The sequence below is a fragment of the Dipodomys merriami genome, unplaced genomic scaffold (assembly GCF_024711535.1).
Source record: "Dipodomys merriami isolate MVZ:Mamm:240054 unplaced genomic scaffold, mDipMer1.0.p SCAF_2, whole genome shotgun sequence".
Taxonomy (NCBI): domain Eukaryota; kingdom Metazoa; phylum Chordata; class Mammalia; order Rodentia; family Heteromyidae; genus Dipodomys; species Dipodomys merriami.
The window spans coordinates 110,879,050-110,901,470 of record NW_027203381.1 but is presented as its reverse complement, the minus strand read 5'-3'; the positions used below and the strand labels follow the sequence as shown (position 1 = coordinate 110,901,470).

At 37.5% G+C, this 22,421-nt stretch overlaps 1 long non-coding RNA gene across 2 annotated transcripts; it reads right to left on the bottom strand.

Annotated features, from left to right (window-relative positions):
* Positions 1 to 964: 964 nt before the first annotated feature.
* Positions 965 to 18,292, bottom strand: LOC138831744 (uncharacterized). 2 transcript variants are annotated; one of them, XR_011373442.1, is made up of 5 exons: positions 18,185 to 18,292; positions 4,107 to 4,254; positions 3,705 to 4,011; positions 2,199 to 2,418; positions 965 to 1,341 (listed from the first exon to the last, which is right to left on the bottom strand). It is a non-coding gene; the product is annotated as an uncharacterized lncRNA (long non-coding RNA). The 2 variants fall into 2 exon arrangements; XR_011373443.1 differs by having other exon boundaries at positions 2,199 to 2,333.
* Positions 18,293 to 22,421: the final 4,129 nt, after the last annotated feature.

Sequence of the window (22,421 nt, the reverse complement as noted above, 5' to 3'; positions counted from 1 at the left end):
ATGGTGGCCTGTTTCTCATAGATCGTAGTCAGAGGGTATTTTTTTCCCTTACTCAAATAGTTCCAGCCAGTTTTATTGAGCTTCTTTGTCAAAGCTAACCTTGCATTTCCTGGTGGCCTGGGCAAGAACTTTCTCAGAAATCAGAAGTGAGCTTGGGAGTGGCACTTCCTGACGTTTTGATTGGAATAGAAACCTTGACTTCTAACTGATTCATTTAGAAAAGAATGAGCTGAAATTTCTTTGCCAAATCCCATACCCCAAGTTCATTACAGATTGTTATAAAAATAATGCAGCTGATGAGGAAGAATTCAGTGAATGATTAATTCTGAATTTTGTATCTTATAGATACAAGATTCTGTGTATCTGTATAATGCAAACCTTTATTATAGATTACATAACATAGAATAAGTGGCTGTAAGTAACAGGAAGCTTATAATTATATTATAAAAGTTTAGTACAGAAAAATAAAAGGAAATAACACAAGAAAAGTACAATCCTGTCCAAAACTACTGCTGCTATCGGTTTATTTGCATTTGCCTTTGGGGATTATTATTGCAAAGGTATTATTACAAAGGTATCTGATTGTGATTTAACCATTCTCTGTTAAAAATAGAATTTTAGTATAATTACAGTGCTGAACAGAGGAGTTACCATTTCGTAAGTCAGGGAATGCATGCATTTCTTTTGGGAAAATGTCACCCCTTCTTTGGCTTTCCCCCAGATTCTGCTTGCTGTCTCTGCCCACAGAGCTACAGGGTTCATTTTCCATCTAGTGTATAGCATGATTACTTTGTTCACCCTTCTTCCTTCCCTTTCTGTTCCCTCTTTTGGTCTCCCCCAAAGAAAAAGCCCCAAAGCAAAAATGAACACTACCACCAGCAGCAGTAACAACCACCAAATTCATGTTTCCATTTTCTAGAATTTGAACCACTCTTTTTATAACCCAATATTTGTGATGATTTTTTTCTCTTGTAATTAGCTGAAACTAGGGTTTTAGATGCCAGACCATGTCTTTCTCCTTGCCCTAGATGACAAATAAAGAGACATGGTGAAAAGCAGAGAATGGAGATTTATTATGAGGGCAGTCAAGGGAAGACAGCACTTCAAGATAGCTGTTTTTCAGGGTAAGACATCAACTTTAGATTAAACCAAGAGAATTAGGGATGGGTTGGGGGGGGGTTAGAGGGTGATATATAAAAGCAGTCCCATGTCACAGGTGGGTTTAGAAGTAGTCAGTGATCTGTCAGTGATCTTACAGTACTTTTCCTTGGGATGGCACAGGCTGGGCCTTGTATGAATCACTGATGCCTGGCAGGTGTTCAATCTCTGGTTCATTCCTTCCTACATTTCAGGATGGATTTATCTACATCAGAATGGCTCAGGAGAAAGCACATAGAGAACAAATGGAGGAATCTGGGGGTGTTAGCCATTATTCTGCTCCCAATTAATGTCTGGGCCCAAGTAAGGAGTCTATTTCTCAAGAAAAAAAAACACCTTTTATATAACCAAGGAGATCATTTTCTTTTTCTTTCTTATTTATTTCTAAACAACATACTGAGAGGCATTCTATATTTTCTAAGAAAATCATGACTTAAAAATTATTAGAAATGACCTGAGAGGCAACAGAGGTGGAATACATCCCCAGGGAGTCCTAGAGTTTGCTCAGTGGCGTGGCTATTTCTCTCTGCTTCCTTACTGCTTCCCTTGAGAGAGACATAGGCCTCGTACAGTCCTCCAGGAGGAATAATTCTGTCATTTCCATTAGGAAGATGATTTACTGAGAGCATTTCTTTTTTAAGATTGGACAAAAAGAGAGAGAGAGAAAAGTCAGCATTGCAAGCTGGTGGGGCTGTTTCCTTTGCAAAGCCTTTCCATGCTCAATGTTGTAGCAATTAAGTTGGTCTTAAACTAAATCACAGACACCTCTCTGATCCCTGCTGTAACCTTATCTGGTAACCCACAAGCAGTAACCACTGAGGCTTGGAGTTCTGACGTGGGTGAGAGTCAGAGAACATGGCTCCCAGGTTTCTCGCTACAGATCATCTAACCTGTAACAGATATACCCCAGGGCCATCCTGGAGCAGCCGGATGCTGAGTGCAGTTACGAGTTGTAAACGTGGATTTGATTGCAGCTGGAAAACAATTTGCAAGGAAGGCAGATGGCAAAGCATTTTCCTCCCATGTACCCGTACCCTCACCTAGTCTCAGGGATCTTGTTTCTCTTGTGGATGCCACATCTCTGCACGCCAGCAGGGGGCAGCTTCCTCACACCTACAGTACATCAGGGCTGGCCTCTGGCTCCTTTTTCAGACACTGGTTGTTCACACCTTGTCCTGAAGAAAAGGAAATTTGTAGTCTATAAACCTGGTGGTGGAACAGCGTAGGGTGCATTGAAACGGTCATTCTTGCGGACACGTCCTTTAAAAAAAAAAGCAAACAAACACAAGTGAATGCAGTGTGGTTTGGAGAACTGAGCATTACCTTGAAAGGAAAGATTCAGGGTTTGGGTTTCGTTTGGCACTGAATAGCAATGTGACACAAAGCAAGTTTAATCCTGCATTTCCAATAGGAGGTCTCAGACACCAGTACCTGAAGATTTTAGATACAAGAGCAACTTCAAAGTATCTCTGTTACTATGATAATACAATAATGAGAGTCTGGATTGAAAAAAAAAGACTTCTTTTTACAGCAAAAGGCTGATCCAAATCGCTTAAGAGATGTACAATTAATGCTTTATAGCTTTTTACTGTTCTGAGTAAGCTGAATTTAGCAACATTTTATTGTAGGAAATGGTTTTTTCTTAATGGTTAGTTAGCCTAAAATAACGGGACAAAAGGGTTTTATGGTAATATTTACATGTGTATGACAGATTTGTATCAAATTCACAACATCTAAATTTTTTTTTTTTTTTTTTGCCAGTCATGGGGTCTGAACTCTGGGCCTGGGCACTGTCCCTCAGCTCTTCAGCTCAAGGCTAGAGCTCTACCACTTGAGCCACAGCTCCACTTCTGGCTTTTTCTGCTTATGTGGTGCTGAGGAATCGAACCCAGGGCCTCGTGCATGCAAGGCAAGCACTCTACCACTGAGCCACCTTCCCAGCCCCTAACCAATTATTTTTTTCCTTTCCTTTTTCAAATTACCTTTTATTAAATCAAATCATTTTAATATATATGTATATGTGTATGTCTATATATACATATATACATTTCAGTTTTATAGTATTCACCCCTTTATCACTATTTGCTATCTTGATGGTTCTCCTTTTATAATTTATTATTATTATTGTAATTATTTTTAGCTCTAGATATTGCTCATGAACAAAACATACAATATTTGTCTTTCTGAGCTGGGCTTAGAAACATGATTATTTTTTAGTAATTTAGGAAATTTTGATTGGACATGGCCTTTAGAAGTGAGAAAACTAAATTCTGGCCCAGCTTCTCTTCGGCTCTCTGGCATAGAGTGATTTGCCTCTATTATATGTTGTCCAGTTTTCTTATTAGTAAATTCAAGAGGTTTCTCTATGAGGACCAGCGATTAGATTGGGGAGAGAGTAGGTGAAGATCAACAGGCTCTATTCCACATCCATTCTTGAGTGTTTTATGGTTATTCAACATAGATTGCGGAGATCCTCCCAGTTGGCACAGCTGTAGGCAGAGTAATGAATTTCAGAGCAGTTAACAATTGGTCAGCCTGTTACTGACCAGTCAGAACAAGTGCTGTTTGCAGATCTGAAGCTGTTCTTCAGTAACTTCTTCTATTTCGCGTTGGGTACTGGGGAGGGAAGAGGGGACATTCAATCACTGGCTATGAGTTGGTTGAGGTGTATGTCAACATTTTCACAACTGTCTTGTCCCTAGGTGCCCGCATACTCTCATGGGATTATGGTCCAGCATCCTCAGCACTGATGGTGAACTTGCCAAAAGTACCAATGCCTGAGACCACACTGGACTTAATGAATCAGCATTTGCGAGTCTTCAGATCCCAAGGCAATAAGTGTTACTTTGTAATCTGTAGGAATACAAAATTAGTGTTTAGGTTAAAGATCACAGGGTTGATTTGATGAAGCCCAGAAAGTTACCAAATGGTGTCATTGCAAGTGTCACCTTTCTCAGCTGGCTTGGCGTAGATACGTTTTGTGATGGGCTCTAGACAAAAGGTCCTTCCAAAGTCCTCAGAACAGTTTTATTCCTCCCACTTCTCAACTCCACTCTCACTCTTCCTTTTCCTCTCTATAATTTTAAAGAATCTGAACTGAAGAAGAAGAAACAAAGGGTTGAAAGTATCAGGGACAAGTACTGTTTCCTGCTTAGATAGTCTGGGTTCCATGATCATTTGAGCTACTACAACAGCGGCCAATGTTTACTTCTCTGCTTTCATCTGGACTGTATTTTGTTGTAACAAATTACATATTTTCTGATTTGAATCAAACACAAGTCATATAAGTTCAAAATTTTAGGATGGACTTCCTGCTTAGTTTAGCTGGTTTCCAGCCAGTTAATTATGGTTTTTTATTTCTGAATTTTGGCTTTCTGTTGAAATGATTTATAGTCTGAATAATTATTTTAGTGGGTTCCAGTGGCAAAAATAAAAGAACATTAGGAATGAAACACTGCTATTTTTGTACTGGAATGGGTGTTTTTTTTTAAACGCTTCAAGAACATAAGATTTCATGAGTTTCCATCTCTGGTGAGATATTTGAACACTGATGGTTCTCAGTGAGTGATTTTTTAATTATTTATAATTAAATTCTAATTTAAGAAATGATACTCAGTGTCACGGCTTGAGTGTGGAGCAGTTGTCTAGCTTTGTTGAGGTCCAGGGTTTAATCCTTAATCCTACAGAGTTAACATTATAATTTAGTTGGTGGGTTTTAGAGAGCCCATGTTTACTCATGAAATGTGTAGGCTATAAGGCTCTGGGGTCTGTCTGAGACAATTTAGATGTGGGTTTGTTTGTGTATTTTTGGGTAAGGATCATAGATATTAAAAACCAATCTGTCCTACTACAAGGTCGTGTATGTTTATCTTTATGCCCAGTTCATTCCAACAACTTAACTCTTGCAAGAAGACTACAGATCATACACCATAATACATTTATTAAATAGAATTTTATCCTTTTCAAGGCAAAGCCTGGATAGTACCAAAAGTTTGATAATAACCTAAGTTTCTATAGGACACTTTTAACATTGTGTTCATGCATACCTAAAGAGTTTCCATAAAGCAAAGATCCAGAACTTTGAAAAATTGTCTATGCGATTCATAGCAAATCAAGCACTTACTCTTTATTGAGGAAAAGAAAGGCTTATGGCTTGAGTTAGACTTTACATTATCTATTCAAATTAACTGCCTTCTTTATGTCATGATAATTATGATAAAGTATTTTGATCATCATTTGGTTTATTTTTGAGACAAGTTTTATCTACTTATAGCTAACTATGAAGATCCCAATATGGCTTCTGTCAAGTCAGTTAAACTCTAGTTCTACAGTCGATTTCTTCATTCTGTGCAGACCTTGAACAAAGTAAGCCCATTCAATACCTCATTCTTTTCTTTTCTGGGCAGGAGCTATATCCAGGTCTTGTATCAGACCAGTTTTGGACATGAATCTGGCCTACTATAACTTCTTTGTGCCTCTCCTCCCTACCCTCTGTCTGTTTCATGTTTGCATTGCTTCATTGATTTTTGGTATTCTTCACATTTGCCTGCTTATTTTCTCCCTAGTGTAGAGATGATGGAGAAATAAAAGTTGGTCCCCTGTGAGAGTATGAGAGGATTTCATAGCATATGAAACTCATGTTTAGGGTGATTTGATATTATGCAAAAAATACAAAAAAAAAACCCTGACCAATGCAACAATAAATAACATGTTCCAAAGGTAAGTTTTTTCACTTTCTTTTTTAATCTTTTTTTTTTTTTCCAATCATGGAGCTTGAATTCAGGACTTAGGTGCTGTCCCTGAGCTTCTTTTTTTGCTCAAAGCTAGCACTCTACTACTTGAGCCACAGCACAACTTTTGGCTTTTTTTTTTTCAAAAAGTAGTTTACTGCAGGTAAGAGTCTCTTAGACTTTCCTTCCCAAGCTGGCTTTGAATCATGATCTTCAGATTTCAGATCCTAAGTAGAAAGATAAGATTCTTGAGTCTATCAGAAACAGTTCAGATTATGTGACTGATTTGACATATTGATGTTTGAATTTTCTCTTCAGCATCTCCATTAGACTGTCCTACTATATGTTTGGATATTACTATTGCAGAAAAGTCTATCCTTCAAAAGCTAGTAGAAATGTCTTCCTCTTTCTTCAGTAAACTCAAATCTATTTTTTCCTGATATTTCTATTGGTGTGTGTGTGTGTGTGTGTGTGTGTGTGTGTGTGTGTGTGTGTGTGTGTGTGTGTATGTGTGTGTGTGTATGTCTGTGTCTGTTGTGTTAACACAATATTTCTAGTTAATTTTACTAGTTTAGCCTTAAAATATGTGTTGACATTGATTCTATCCAGATGATGCTTCTCTTGTCCACAATAAATAATATGAAATTCTCTCAATTATTCATTACATTACAGTGATCTAACTCAGCTTTCTAATGTTTTCCATTTATTCTCAGGAAATTTGTTAAATAGATAAGGATTTGTAAGACACCACATTTATGATGAGAAAAACTGAGGCAGGTTCAAAGAGTCAGTTTGGAAGACAAGAATCCTGTCTGATACTCACTTAATTTTTTATGACCTTTTTTTTTTAAAACCTAAGCTTCTTACTGCTTTTAAATTGATAATTGGAAGAAAGGGAAAGGTTTATCTTGGGTATAATTTCAGGTCACAAAATTATATTAAAATTTAAATTTCATCTGTCTTAATAAAATATATAAATTCTGGGAGTTTCTTGATACTAGGCTGGTAATTGGGAGAGAAATGACCAAGTTTAGTTATTCAGCATTCTTCAAGAAATATGCTTAACTGATATACTAATAATTTTATTTATTTATTTTTTATTGTGAAAATACTGTACAGAGGGGTTACAATTACATGGGCAAGATAATGAGTAGATTTCTTATCAAGCATTGTAGCTTCCTCCTTTGTTTCCCCTTTCCATCCCTTCCCAGCCTCCCCCCACTAATAATTTTTCTACTAATAAAAATGTCTAGATTCATATTAAAAATCTACTTGTACCATTTTCTTAAGTAAACTTGTCTTCTTTGCTGTATGTTTTGCACAGCCTTCACTTGCACTGCTGTTTTTATTTTTTTTTTAACATCGGGAGTTCCAGATATTTTACCAATGAGCTCAGAAATTTCCAGTCATTTATTCATGTTGATATAGAAAAAGGACACTGTTGGTCTTTTTTAAAGTAGAAGGTACACTTTAGCATGGAAATCTACTTGTACCTGAGAGGTACAATTCCATTCTGTGCACTCTACCTTCTGAATGTTACTTTTCATGCTGTAACAAATCCAAGAGGAAACTCTACCCTTTCCTCTAAGTGACTCATGATGTAATGCCTTTACAGATTAAAAGCACAATTTGCCTAATGGGCCTTTTCTTGCTTGTAAAGTTGTATACATTTCATCACATTCACCCTTATTGGACCTACCACAGACTACGTAACTTATTCTAAAAATAGAATCAGTGAAAAAGGTTGATTCAAGGACCACAGATCTCATTTTTATCAAGCTATTGGTTTGGGCCTTACTAACAAGGTTAAATGATAATTTAATGTAGATGATATTATGGATGGATAGAGTGCAAAAATGTAAGCCATTGACAGCATTATGGAAGTATTTAAAGTACATATTATCTTTGTGAACTGTTAGGTAGAGACAGTAATCATATCTGCTTGCAAAATAGAGCCAACTTGCAACAATAGCATTTTTCAGATCTATTACTTTGATTCCAAACTCATTAAGAATTCATATTTGCTTTTCTTTTTGTCAGTTGTGTGGCTTGAACTCTGAGCCTGGGCACTGTCCCTCAGGTCTTCAGCTCAAGGCTAGTGCTCTACTACTTGAGCCACAGTGCCATGTCTGGCTTTTTCTGCTTATGTGGTGTTGAGGAATTGAACCCAGGGCCTTACGCATGCAAGGCAAGCACTCTACCACTGAGCCACCTTCCCATACCTCATATTTGCTTTTGATAAAGACTTGTGCTTGGTGACTATTCACATCTTTTGAACTAAATAATCTTTAAATCTCTTTTTATTTAAGATAAGCAAATGAGTGTAGGAAAAAGACAGAAGACACATCAAGTTTTAGGGCAAAATAATCTATTGGAAAACACAAAAATATATGTATTTAATGTTATTAATTATTTAACCCAATAATTACACTTGAGTTTCAGAAAGACAGAGAAGCAAGTAAATACTCAAAGAGCATTAACTAAGCTATAAAATCCCCATCCTCATCCTCAATTACCTCTTTCAGTTTCAAATTATCTTATTTTACTCTTGTACTTGGTTATGACACATATTTTTGTTTTTTTTTTCTCTTTGTTTTGTTTGGTGCCAATTCTGGGGCTTTGAACTCAAAGCTTGGATGCTGTCCCTGAGATTCTGTGCTCAAGACTTGTGCTCTACCACTTGAGCCCCAGCTCTACTTCTAGCATATATGTGTGATGTGTGTATGTGTGCGTGTGTGTGTGTAATGGAGATAAGAATCTCACAGACTTTCCTGCCAGGGCTGGCTTTGAAGCATGATCCTGAGATCTCATTCTCCTGAGTAGCTAGGATTACAGATGTGAGCAACTGGCACCCTAAAAATACATTTTTAATAGGCACAAAGTATCTCATATTTAGGAATTTGAGGTGCTTATTCTATTTGCTTAAGTTACTGAAGTGTTATGCCAGTTTGGAGGTATGAGCTTCTGATATTCTAAAACATTGGAGCAAACATTTGGATATGTAGGTGAAAGAGGAAGCCATAGTAGCAATGGTGGCAAGTGCAGACGAAGGTCTCTTACAGCAGAAGAGCTGGTCTTGAACAATCTCAAAGAGCTTTTGTAGAAATGGAAATCCACACTATATTCAAATGCTCATATTATATTTTTGAATATAATTCATATTATATTCAAATAAGTAAAAGAACTGTAGACTTAGAGTTTTTGTGTTGCTCATTTTGATTTTTGCTAAGCCAATGTAAACTGAGGTAAAGCACCTTTAGCTATAATGATTTCATCCCTACTACTGAGATAGGTAGTTATGTTCTTCTTTCACATTCTCTCTCCTCTATTCTTTCTACCCAGCTTACTGAGAATCTTGTTAGCAAATTTCTTTTGTGAGATAATGATACCTATCATCTTTTACCTGCACCCAACTTTCCACAAATAGGCAGAAGTGAAAGAATGAGAATAATATTCAGATAATAAAATGTGTTCCAGTATTTTTGAGTATATAGCTAATATTAAACAATTATCACTTGTATTGATGGGACTTTTTGTGTCATAATACATGAGATTATGACCTAGGTGTTTCTGTACACACAGATCAGTAGATGTGGGCATTCATAGTTCCATTCAATACATTTATAAAATGTTTTCTATTTATCAGACAGAATGTGGAAATATCTATGAAAAATGATAAATTCACAATATTAACTGCTTATTAGTAGACTATTTTCAGTTGAAACAATTGGAAACTCCAGGAAACCTGATTTATGTTAAAGGAAAAACTCAACCTGAATGGTCTGTATTATAGATTTTTGGAAAGAATAAGGATAGAAGATAATGAGAGACACTCATTGTATTCACTGGAACAGAATAGAAAATTGAACACACTGTTCATGACTGAGCATGTCTTAACAACCTCATTATATTTAACCTTGGGAGAAAGAGGTAAGGAAAACCCAGGTAGTCAAATCATAGGCTTTAAGGCAAACAAATTCCCATTCCATCACAGACTTCCTCTGAGAATACAGCAGGCAATAAACCCAGAATGAACTAGAGGTCAAACCCAAGATCTGACCCAGGAAAGTGGCGCCTACAAAAAAGAAAATTATTTTTTTTGACAAATCAACAACAATGGTTGATGCTTTCACAGGGATCTAATTTCCACCTTTGGTCCTTTTGTTTGCTCTGATTTGTACCAAAGAGAACACCTTAACAAGCATTAAAAGGTAGCTTTTCTCCTGGCACTGGTGGCTCACACCTGTAATCATAGCTTTCCAGGAGGCTGAGATCTGAGGATGGCAGTTGCAAGCTTCAGACACTCACAAAACACTGGGTATGGAGATGTGGTTAGTGATAGAGTGCCAGGAGCAGCACTCTGGCCCTGAGTTCAAGCCCCAGGACTGGTACAAAAATAAAGATAGCTTTCTGCTTTGACATTTGTAGAATCTAAAACATTTGTACACTATTCCTATCAACCAAAAGGCAGGAAGCTACCAGGTTACATTATATAGTATCCTTTGTTCAGAATCAACACATCTGCATGTTATTCTGAGAATTCTCAATAATTTGTTAATTTTGAGTAGATTGCCATCTTCCTTTGCTGCATCTTACTTGTGTAGTGGGAATAATGAACGCAAAGCTTTCCATATTCTTATCAGTCTTTGGAAGAAAAATACAAACAAAAATATTTTGGAATCCAATTTTCTCAGGTTATAAGAAAATATATGGATGGTGTTCTGGGGAGATGAGGGGTGGCTGTTACTGGTGGTGTTTTCATTCAACTTACAGAATGATTTTTTTATGCCCAAATCTAACCATATCAGCTTCCTGATGTGGAACACTCCAGTTTCCAATTTAACACACTACTCTATTTGTACACTTATAAATTTAGTATTTAAATTTTATATATTCATTTTTTTCTTTCATTTCTTTTACTAGTTTTTGAAGGTCAGTTGAGTCCTAAGATGGGATTATGTGTCATTTTGCCTTTTTAGAACATACATATAGGGGCTAGGAAGGTGGCTCAGTGGTAGAGCACTTGCCTTGCATGTATGAGGCCCTGGGTTCAATTCCTCAGCACCACATAAGCAAAAAGAAAAAAGCCGGAAGTGGCGCTGTGGTTCAAGTGGTAGAGCGCTAGCCTTGAGCTGAAGAGCTGAAGGACAGCGCCCAGGCCCAGAGTTCAGGCCCTACGACCAGACCCCTCCAAAATATATACATATATATGAATATCTATGCTTCTAGTATACATTTATCTACAGCTACAAGTGGCTCATTGTTCCACATGGTATCTGTTTAAAATGGCAAAAAGTAATGCCATTTTAGTAATGGATGCTTGGAGAAGAAGATGGTAAATGCTAACCATGATGACAACTAATTGAACATAAAGTGCCTCAGAGAAAGATGATTAGCTTTTTTTGAGGGGGGAGGGGTCCAAAAACCTATAGTGGTCCATTAATTCTCTGAAATGGACTTGACAAGGGGAAGGGGAAGAGAGACTTATGGGAGGAGAAGAGGCTTTCTAGTTTCTGTGTAATAGCCCTAGAAATGGTGGGACAGAGCAATAATTGTAGTGGCAGAGACAGCAGGAACAGTAAGAATACACATGGGAAGTGGAAGGCTCAAGATGGTGGTTGTAACAGAGAATTCACTCCCCTGGATGCTGGAATAGGTCATAAGGATGATCCCTCTATGATCTGGGAGACTCAACTCACATAAAGTAATACAACTCAATTATTATTTATTCAGTTATTCAATTGCAGCTGATTTTTCCTTTTAGAAAAGATTAGTGGCTTTTAATTGGAGCAGATATGTTAATAATGTTAGGAAAGAGTTTTGATTGTTTCAGTAGGAGTGGGGTAGTTTCACTGTATTTCTTACAGTGAAATGGACAGCCCCCCACAGCAAAATTTAAAGATGACATAGTAAGAAACCTTGAGTCACTGGCAGGTATTTTAAGCAGTAAAGGTGCCCAGGACTAGTTTAAATTCTTCAGGAGGCATTTGGAATTACATTAGAATTAGAATTACATTGGGGACCATTTTAGGCCACAAAATGCCATTACAATTATTTAACATACACTCGATAAATGGTCAATTTGGATTATGTCTTCTTAATGGCTTAAAAGGAATAAACAAGGAAAAATTGCAATCAGTCATTAAATCTTCTTTATAAGTTCCCAAATAATCAGAGTCACTTGGTTCTAATTTTTTTAAAATCAAATTGGCTGTGTACCAGGATCACCTGTAGAACTTGATTAATAGCTACAGAAATTCTGATTAAGTTTAGATGTGGAGCCAAAGCATTGCAATTTTCAAAAGGTCTACTTGAGATTGTTATGCGTGATCAGGGTTGGAAACCAGACTCCCAGTTACACTAAGAAAAACAATCTGATTTAAGTAACTTTCTCTCTCATACTCCTTTGCCTCCAAGCCGACTGCAAATCATTTTAAAGAAAATCTGTTTACTTTATGTGACAAAATATGTAGAAATGATTCTATATCTTATTGAGAGCCTAAGTTTAAATAAGAACTATTTTGGAATCTCTTTCTCTCTCATACCCCTCGTTCTCCCCATCTACTGATAAATATCTTGGCTGTTTATTTTTTATACTTTAAATAAAGTTTACATTTAAATTATAGAAGGAAACATAAAAATTGCACATATTAAGGGCATTGGAGTATTTCAATCCATTTATGTATTCAAATGTTCAAATCATTAAGTATATTTCTGCAAATATTTTATCATTTATTTATGGTGAAACTTTCAATAAAGTCATTTCTTTTGCTTTATTTTGAGAATGAAGTGTGTGACCCAGTTAGACTTGATGAGATATTCAGGCAATCTACATGACTATTCTTTAAAACAAACATTATTTCTTGTATTTCTTCTTTTGCTGTCTTGGCTTCCTTATGACCTCGGTCCCCCAGTGCACTAATATCTGAATAATGTCCCTGCTGAGAAAGCAGGGTACAGAGATTAAGATTTCAAGACTGCACAGGAAGGCAGGGGCAGATTGAGATCAAATTTCCAACAGCTAATCCAAAAAAATCCCACCTAAGGAGTTCATCTGGAATTCTGTAACAGCAATCTGCGCCAAGGCAGGCTTCAGATGAAAGAATATGCAGGCTGGTCTGCTCATGTGAAGAAAACACACACCAAGACACATCATGCATAGATAAAATCTAACTTGTTAGTTTTGATTCTCTTGATTATCATTATCTTGTGATTTGGCTAGAAGGCTCAAAACAAGATGCATCAGATTCAAGCAAAGCATAAGTGTACGCTTTTTGCTGTGTGATGCTTTTTAATTTTTTTTCTGCTATCAACAAAATATGCTCATTTTTTTCCTCCCCTCTTCAGGAAAGGCTGATCTTTTGGTGTTATCAGTGCCCAGAAACTAATGACAGACATAATAGGTTTCTTGAGAAAGAAGTCATTCTCAATTTAGCTATTGAAACTCCAGCTTAAATCATTTGAAGAACTTCTTGCTTGCATGGAAGGAATGACTAGTACAGGCTGAAGAGATTTCTGAGGAAGTCAGATGACAAGTTTGTTTGGAAATGTAAATATGAAATGGGTCTCTTTTCTGTCTCTAAAAAACCACTGCCCTGAAGGGAGGGAGGGAGGGAAGGAGGGTGAGAGAGAGAGAGAGAGAGAGAGAGAGAGAGAGAGAGAGAGAGAGAGAGAGAGAGAGAGAGAGAGAGAGAGAGAGAGAGAGAGAGAGAGATAAAGAGGAGAGAGAGAGAAGAGAGGAGAGAGAGGGAGGGGGGAGGGAGAGAGGGAGATAACAACATTATAGAATCTAAAAGCTTTGCAAGTGAAATGGATTTTCACTTTTGAGAAGGCAAATTAGTAAGTAAAAACAACCAGTATCCTAAGGTTACTTTTGTCCTTCTTTGCAATGATTAAAGCCTCAAGATTTAGATATAGCCATTTAATCATTTATCATGCCCCACATTGTCATGTTCTAAATATTTAAACATTAAGTCTATAAGATTTAAAGGATAAAGCTATAACACTGAATGAAATATAAAATATTTTTTCTCTGATAGTTTATAAATGTCATAGTTGAGGTACATCATTTAGGAAAGCATGTTTAGAAATGAGGACTAATAATTTGTTGTCATAACAACACTTTCTATTGATAATGCATACTAAATGTTAACATTTACATCAGATCAATCTGCCTCTGATGAATTCACTTCTATATTATATTTTATAATATTTTATCCTTATATCAGATTCTATTTTAAATTGTCTTTGAATACTTATATTTTAGAATTTTTTCTTGTAATCATAATTCAAGTGTTTAAAGACTTATTTAAGAAAATCCATCAATATGTTTGTTAAGTGATTAAGACAATTTTAGTGGATCAGCCATCACACCATTAATGTTGCTATTTAAAGGAAAATATTTAGCTTTAATGCATGTTAGATTAAGATTTTTAAGGATTTCTTTTTTTGGTCGGTCATGGGTCTGAGCTCTGGGCCTGGGCGCCATCCCTCAGCTCTTCAGCTCATGGCTAGCCCTCTACCACTTGATCCACAGCTCCACTTCTGGCTTTTTCTGTTTATGTGGTACTGAGGAATCGAACCCAGGGCCTTATGCATGCAAGGCAAGCACTCTACCACTGAGCCACCTTCCCAGCCCTTTAAGGAATATTTTTATGTGTGTATCCTAAAGATAATTTAGACTCAGATGTGTGTGTGCCACAAGGAAATTATGGCTTTCTTATCATGATTTGTAATGTCACTTAGGTTCATTCATTTGAAAAGATTCAGAACGAAAGGCACAATGAGCTGTTTGGTATTGTAATTTGTCAGCAGACAACTGCAGAAGGCCCACATTATGCGCTTCCCTAGGGAGCTATTAGGCAAGGACAGCTAACCCAGAGTGGAGGATGCTTGTACCTGGAGATGTTCTCAGAGATAATGTTGAAAAAGCAGTTATGGAGTTTCTCAAAAGAGAGGAGGGTTTTTGTGACGCTGAGTGTATTTCAGAGCGTTTGGACAGGATGTTCCATTTTTAAATGTCTTCCCATGCAAGGGTTCTGTTCTGATTCATTGTAGTGCCTGACCCATGGCAGCAGTCATTGAGAGCACAGAGGAAGCTTGCTGTGCATAGGACTTCAGTGACCTGGACAGAGGCTATCCCAGAGGTCAGACAGCAGTCATTCATCTCCAGATAGCCCAGCAGACATTGTAGTCCAAGAAATGCAAAGCCAAGCCAAATTCCAGCTACCGAGACTCTGCAGGGTAACTTTAGCTTAGTTAAATTCTTGGTAGAGGATATGGCACAGAAAAAGGGTTATGACTGCATGACAATGATTATCTTTGGTTTCAAAACATTTACTTAAAAAATAATCTTCAGGACCATGTAATCACTGTGAAATTATAGAGTGTAACTCTCCAATCAAGTTGTATATGACCATCAAAGCAAAGAAAGGAGTGAAGTCAGTTCAATTTAGATCTATGAGCCAGATTTATAGGAAAAGACTGGGTTCTAGTAGTAGCTTATCAGACACAGACTCCAAATTGACAGTTGCATTGTGAAATTTCCATGTGTCCTAGTTTCCTCAGCTGCAAAATCAACACAATAATATGTATTTCTAGTTCAGAAGATCTTTGCAAGGAAAGACTAAAAGAATCTTTTATTTTTTAAAGTATATGTTACAAAACAAAGAAGAATGTTATATTTTGGAGTTGCTTCTGGCCTCTAAACAATGCTATATATTTTTTTATTCTACCATGGGGTTTTATATTACATTGATTTTTGTATTAGACTACCTTAAATTTTGCCATGTTTCTCATGTTTGACACAGAATGTGTCTTGTTGAAATATCTGATAGTAAAATAATGTCAGCAACACTAATTATTTGTGAATTTCTGAATCCGTGTAGTGTTTAATGTGAACTATCTTGCTTACTTCTAAAAGCTATTGCATAGCAATCTGTGGGAGGAGAGACTGTGATCTCTATCTTATGTTTTAGTAAACAGAATTTTATTTGTACATATTAGTTTTGCAAATGGGTTTTATGTGGTTTTCTTACATGAATGATCTGTGTGTGTATGTACATGCGTGTATGTACAGCATATATTGTCATTTTATTTTTGACACCTATTAACATGTTGTATCTGGGTGAGATTGTCTAATGAAATTCTTAAGGATATATTATTCAATTTGGGTAAATTATCATACCAGACTTTCCCTCAAATGTTGCATATACCCCCAGGAGCTCAATTTTAGATTTTCTGCCAGTTAAGTTTAATGATTAAACTTTTGGACACTTGAGCAAGATAGCAACTTCCAAATACCAAGCAGGGAATGTATTGTTATTAATAGTTAATCAGTGTAACCAAAAATATGACAGGGACAAAGTCATTACAGAGTGAGAAATGTATGCAGCAAAAAGTCCTGGATGAGAGAATGAGCCACACCAAAGACAACCTTCATGCTCATTATTCTTTCAAGGAATAACTAAGTATTCATCAAATGTAGAATGAGTTGGTAATTTATGATATTTGTACAATGCCATACATTGTAGTACTTGTCATGACTTAAATTGTTTCATCCTCCAAATTTATACACTGAAGTCCTAACCCTCAGCATTCAGAAACTGACTTTATTTAGAAATAAATTCACCATAGACACAGCTAGCGAAAGTTTAACTTGTCATGGAGGTGGGCTCTAATCTGATATGACTTATGTTTCTTTTTAATATATATGTGTATTGTAAAGATACTGTACAGAGGGGCTAGTTACATGAATAAGGTAATGAGGTCATTTCCTATTGAGCATTGTTACCCTCCTTTGTTTTTCCCCTACCATCCCTTCCCTCCCACCTCCACAACTCCTCCCTCTTCCCCCACTGCCCCGCAAGGTTGTAAAGTTTGTTTTCAGCATAGTGTCTTGTACATCTCATTGTTACAATGAGGCACCCTGTATCGTTATTTCAGCATTTTGTTATTTCCCTTCTCCTCCCCAAATTAGAAAAATGTATATAAAAGATGCAGGGCACTGACATCACATACAGTGAAAACAGAGGTTGTACCATGGGGGAAGAACATACAAATGAAACAAAAAAAATCACATAGAATATTATATGTACATATCTCTCATTATATGTACATATCACTAGAAAACCAGAAGAATTGCTGTGGCTCAAAGTAGTACAGCACTAGCCATAAGCACAAAAACTCAGGGACAGAGCCCAAGCCCTGAGTTCAAGCCCCACAACTGATTTAATAAAAAGTAAAAATAACAGTGGTGATGGAAATAGTGGAGAAACTGAAACTAGAGGATTTAGAAGCAATATATGGAGTTTAAATGAGTACCTGAGAGACAATATGGAATGTCACCCATAAAAAGGTGTTAAGCCTAGATAAGAGTAAACACATTTTTTTTTAAACCAAGGAGATACTAGATGCAGTATAACACAAGTAGGAATTATGAAATTCCATCTTTCTCCCCTTCAGCAGAATTCTCTTCTATCCTCTATCTTGAGTAATAAAGATTCAGTTTAGAATTTCAAAAATATTGTATCTGGCAAGTCTATGCATTTTCTAAAATTCATTTAAAACACCACCTACTTCTCTGGCACAGCTGAGGAGCCCTTGTGTCTATGCGACATGACTCCTGTTGCTATGGCAACTGAATGTTTACTAGAGAAAATATTACTGGTTAATAATAGCCTGGATGGAAATAATAGCCACTGCTAGGCTTTCAGATTTACACACCATCAATTTCCAATTTGCTGAAATAGGTGCAATTTGCTTTTTGAGCTTGCATGCATGACTTTTTCCAGGCCTCCACGATCCACTCCCCACATCACAGATGCACACCCACACTCCCATGTGCCCCAAGGAATGTGCTGCCTGTCCCAAATGATGATCGAGGGACACTGTTATGTGGGAGCCATGTCATACTTTTGATGATAGGAATAATAAATAAACTGGAGGATAATATTTGTTTGGGTAAAAAGTGGAATCAGAGAGAGAGAGAGAGAGAGAGAGAGAGAGAGAGAGAGAGAGAGAGAGAGAGAGAGAGAGAGAGAGAGAGAGAGAGAGAGAGAGAGAGATTACTAATATCCAGCCTTTTCCAGAATTTCCTTCCCAAACACCAAATCAACATGCAGATGTATTGAATTATTCTGTCAAAAATCATGCCTATCTGCAATAAAAAAATGCCTTTCAAAGTATTCAACTCACTCCCTTACTCTGGACTATGAATGCATTTGTTCATTTACTGATTGATGGCTTCTTTCCGTCATTCATTCATTCACTAAGTATTTATGGAGTCTGTCACTGACCTGGTTCCTGGGCCACTGCCCTGGCCCTGCTCTTTGGATGACATACTTTGATGAAGCTTCAGTCTTCCTGCTGGATGTAACGGCAGAAGACAGCTGTGCAGGACACAGTTCCTGACTCAGCCGCCCATGCATCCTGATATGCCACCTTTCACCCACATATTGGACACCGTGTGCAAGCCTGAAGGTGGATAGATCGTTGCCTGCTTTCGTAGGAGGAAAATATCTCCTCCAACATCAAGGAAACAAATATCACCCTTGAGATGCCTGGCTTAAGATTCCACAGGAAACCTGGAGAAACAAGCAGCTCCCCTGCACACCAGTTCTAGCACATTTTCTCCAGATCTGTTAGGGCAGGAGAGTCGGTGAGTGGACCAGTGTGGCTCCATGGGAACAAGGGATAAGAGGCGGAAGTTATCCTTTGGTGGTAGAATCTTTATCTTTAAGGGTATGGTTACCAACATTCAGTGTACAGGGATGTTCTGAGTGTGCAGGACAGAAGGTAAGAAATGTAGATTCCTATCCTAGAGATTCAGTATTTCTGCATACCACTTCTGAAACAAGCTGCAGTTTAGCAAGCCTGCCTGCCCATTGCGATGATGGGGATCTCTGTGACACATGCTTGCCACAAAAAGGGGACAGGTTGCCATTTTGAAAACTATACTCTAAAGCAGATACTGAAGTAGGAGCAACTAAGAGACAAATGAGATCACTTTGAAGGAGATGACAGGCGTGGTATAGAGTAACAGTAGCTTTGAAGAGGGGAAATAGACTGGAGAAATGTAGAACTTACAGTGAATAAAACTTTGAGAAAGGTCAGTGGGGGGAGGAAGTACAAAAGAAATTGTAGGCTTGGCCATTTACCTAACCTTGTTTTGGCATGAGGAGTTAGCTAGGCATCTGATCATGGCTGTCAGCTTCTTACATAGAGTTGCTATAATCAATAGAAAAATAACCTTATCTGTGGAATGTGAAGGAGACAGTTCACAAGTAATGATACATTGCTTCCTCAATGAACACTGCTATAGATGTTGAGATCAGTACATTAGTTATTGTATTGTTTTTCTCCGTGAGCAAGGTAACATGCTGTAACGACATGGAAGGGCAGAGAATGACATGGTAAAAGCCAGGAGTGGAAGACACCTGTCTATTAACCTGATTTAATTTTAGGATTGGTGAAGTAGGCATACTAACTCATTATTATCAATTCCTGGTGCATTTGGAAAGGTTGGGCAAAGAGGTGATGGTGGTGCCTGAAGTATCATGAAATAGGAAAGCCATGCTCTGGAAGTTTCTAGATACAAAAACTGCATGGTTAGCAACTATTACTCCCAACAGAGCCTTTATCCTTTCTGATTGACCCAGAGAGAGGATGGACACAAGGGGAATGAGTGAGCAAGTTGTTCCCAGAGCACCAGTGGCAACCAGCCACTACCGGGACAGCCATCAAGAACGTGCAACCACCATGGAGAATTTGTGGCCTTCGTTTAAGAGTAGGTAGCATCTTTGCCACTCACTTGGAACACTGGACAACTCACTTTTATGCTACATAGAGTAAAATTCAAGGAAACAGCACAGAGAAAACTGTATTTTATGTCGAGGATAAAATGATAATTAGTTTCAAAATAGATACACACCAAGATTCTCTACCACTTGGGCCATGCCTGTACTCACTTTGTGTTTTAGTTATTTTTTCAGGTAATATTTTTTTTAAAATTTTATTCCTAAGATCTGATCAAAGGCACAGGGTTTATTGATTGAGGTACAATCTTGTTAACCTTTTGACCAGTCTGTTCTCAAACAGCAATCCACCTGATCTTTACCTCCAACTTTATTTCTTTATGTCTGTTGCTGCTTTCCCCTTCTTACAACAAAAGTTTGTGTGTGTGATTCTCACTTGGTTTGCTTGTTCTGATATTGTTCTACCACCTGCACTCTGCACCAGCCTTTAATCCAGCTTGTTCTTGGCTTTTTTAGAGACTCTCAAAAAGCCAAGAACAAGCTGTCTTCCCAGCTTTACTTCAAATTGTGATCCTCTGGATCTCAGCTAGAATTACAGCTGTGAGCCTCCACATACTTGTTCTGTTGACAGTTCTGTAGGTGCCCAGGGCTAATCTGCAGATCCAAAATGATCTACTCTCTGTAAGTTTATAGAAAAACTTTAGAGATGTTTACTCCTTTAGAGCCTTCTAAAAAGCTGAAGTTAATAGGAGGCATTTTTTCCTAGCGATTAACAGCAAAGGGAAAATGATAAATTTTGCAAAACTAAGGTGACTGATGTCTGGTGTACATTTTAGCCAAATTATCTCTAGGAAGGGCTTTGCAGTGACTGTTCTGAATCCTAATTTCTCAGACGAGTAAGAGATGAAGTAATTGATGTGGCTCTTACTTTGGGGGAGCAGAACTAGTCCTCCAATGTCCTGAGCCTAAGGTCATGTAGCTTCCTCTATTGTAGTTCTAGCCTAGAGCTAAGGGTATCCACTTAGAACGTTCATCTAATAGATCCACCAAGGTGCCCACACAGCCAGCCATCCCAGCCAAAGTGGCTTCTTTGGACATTCATTTCCTGCAGATCCACATACTCCTCTTCTTTAGATGTAAATACTTTGGGGAGGTTGTAAATCTGACTCTAGATGATTTGCTTTTCAAAGGAATGCCTTTCTCCAACTAGAGAGACAACCACTGCCCGCTGAGAAAAGCAAAGTGCTGAGTGTGGAGGGTAGTATTTCCAAGCTGGAGAGGGCACAAAGGGGCATCTGGCAGTTGGAAGACATGAGAAGAACAAGCATCTGAAAGGCCCCAAGGTTAACCTTCTTCTGCACAATCCTCTTGCTTCATTGACACGACAGAGAGAGAATGGCATGTAGACAAAGAGATCATGTGTCTGAATTGTTTAGATCATTCTTACATCCTCATCATCTTTTTTTTTTTTCTTCCGTAAGACCAACCACTTTCCTCATAGTTGCCTGGACACTAACAACTTGGATGCTGACAAGCTTCCCGATGATGACAAACTTGGCTCTGTGAGAAACTCTAGAATCGTGTCCCCAAGGAGTTTTCTGGCCCTCCAGAATGTCACCAGCACAATTTGGTGGACTCTATTCTCTGGCAGGTTGTAAATTTTGAACATGACACTAATGAAGAAAAGACAGGATACAAGCAAATGTCAGGACCACATGGTTTCCAGTTAGAATGGAATCACTGTGATATTTTGCATGAAACATTGTGTTCTCTGCTCAAAGCTGCTCTGGGAAAGAGAAAAAAAGTAGCAAAGTGACTTTAGTGCCAGGTCCTCAGGTAACCTGCGACAGAAAAATCAGCCTTGTATGTGTGTGCTGTTAGAAAGAAACTGAGATCATGACTTTAGTTGATGGCATGATCTTAACAACGCAATATGCTTTCCTATCTTGTTTCTTAGTGAGTGATAGAAGATAGTATTCAAATACAATATTTACATGCTATGACGTTTAAAATTATTTTTAATTGTTTTGTAAAGGTGATATATAGAAAAGGTTAGAGTTCCATACATCAGGTAATTAGTATGTTTCTTTTTGGACAGTGTAACTCTTCTGAAAATTGTGTGTTAAAAGAAAACTTTCTTTAAATGACCGAGTTAAAATGCATGCGTAATTATTCATAATGTCAGTAAACTCAACAATGTAAAAACATAGGAATGAATGTGGTGAGAAGGTTGATTTATCAGTTCGGGACATTTAGTTTAAAATTGAGGGAAAGATACAGGGTTCTTAGAGGAAACCAAGTAACTACATTTCTAAAATGGTGTCATGTATCCACATTGTTGGGAGAACTTGGTCACTGAGTGGAGATCGTCCTTCCTATAGCTGAAGTGGAACTGTTTGGAACTGCCATTTTGGGGGTTCCATTTCTATATTGACTCATAACAATCGCATTATAGGGAGAATTATATATTTATTTGCTCAATCGTCTTATCTATACAATAAAGAGATTAAATTCTAGACATTATTTTACTTCTTAGAATGTAACTCTGTGCTTCATTTTGACCCAGGACTTTGTCAATATTCCTTTTCTTCCCCTTTATCCTCAGAGAGGTCATTTTTTTTTCTTGACATAGCTCTTCAAAGTTATTTAATTTCCTAATACTCCTTCTTGTTCTTTGCAGACATGCAAGAATGAGAGTGTGAGTCTTAGTTTCATAAAATTTTGAAGATCACACAGGTTAAGGTCTCACGTTTTTATCCAAAACATCTATGACAATTTA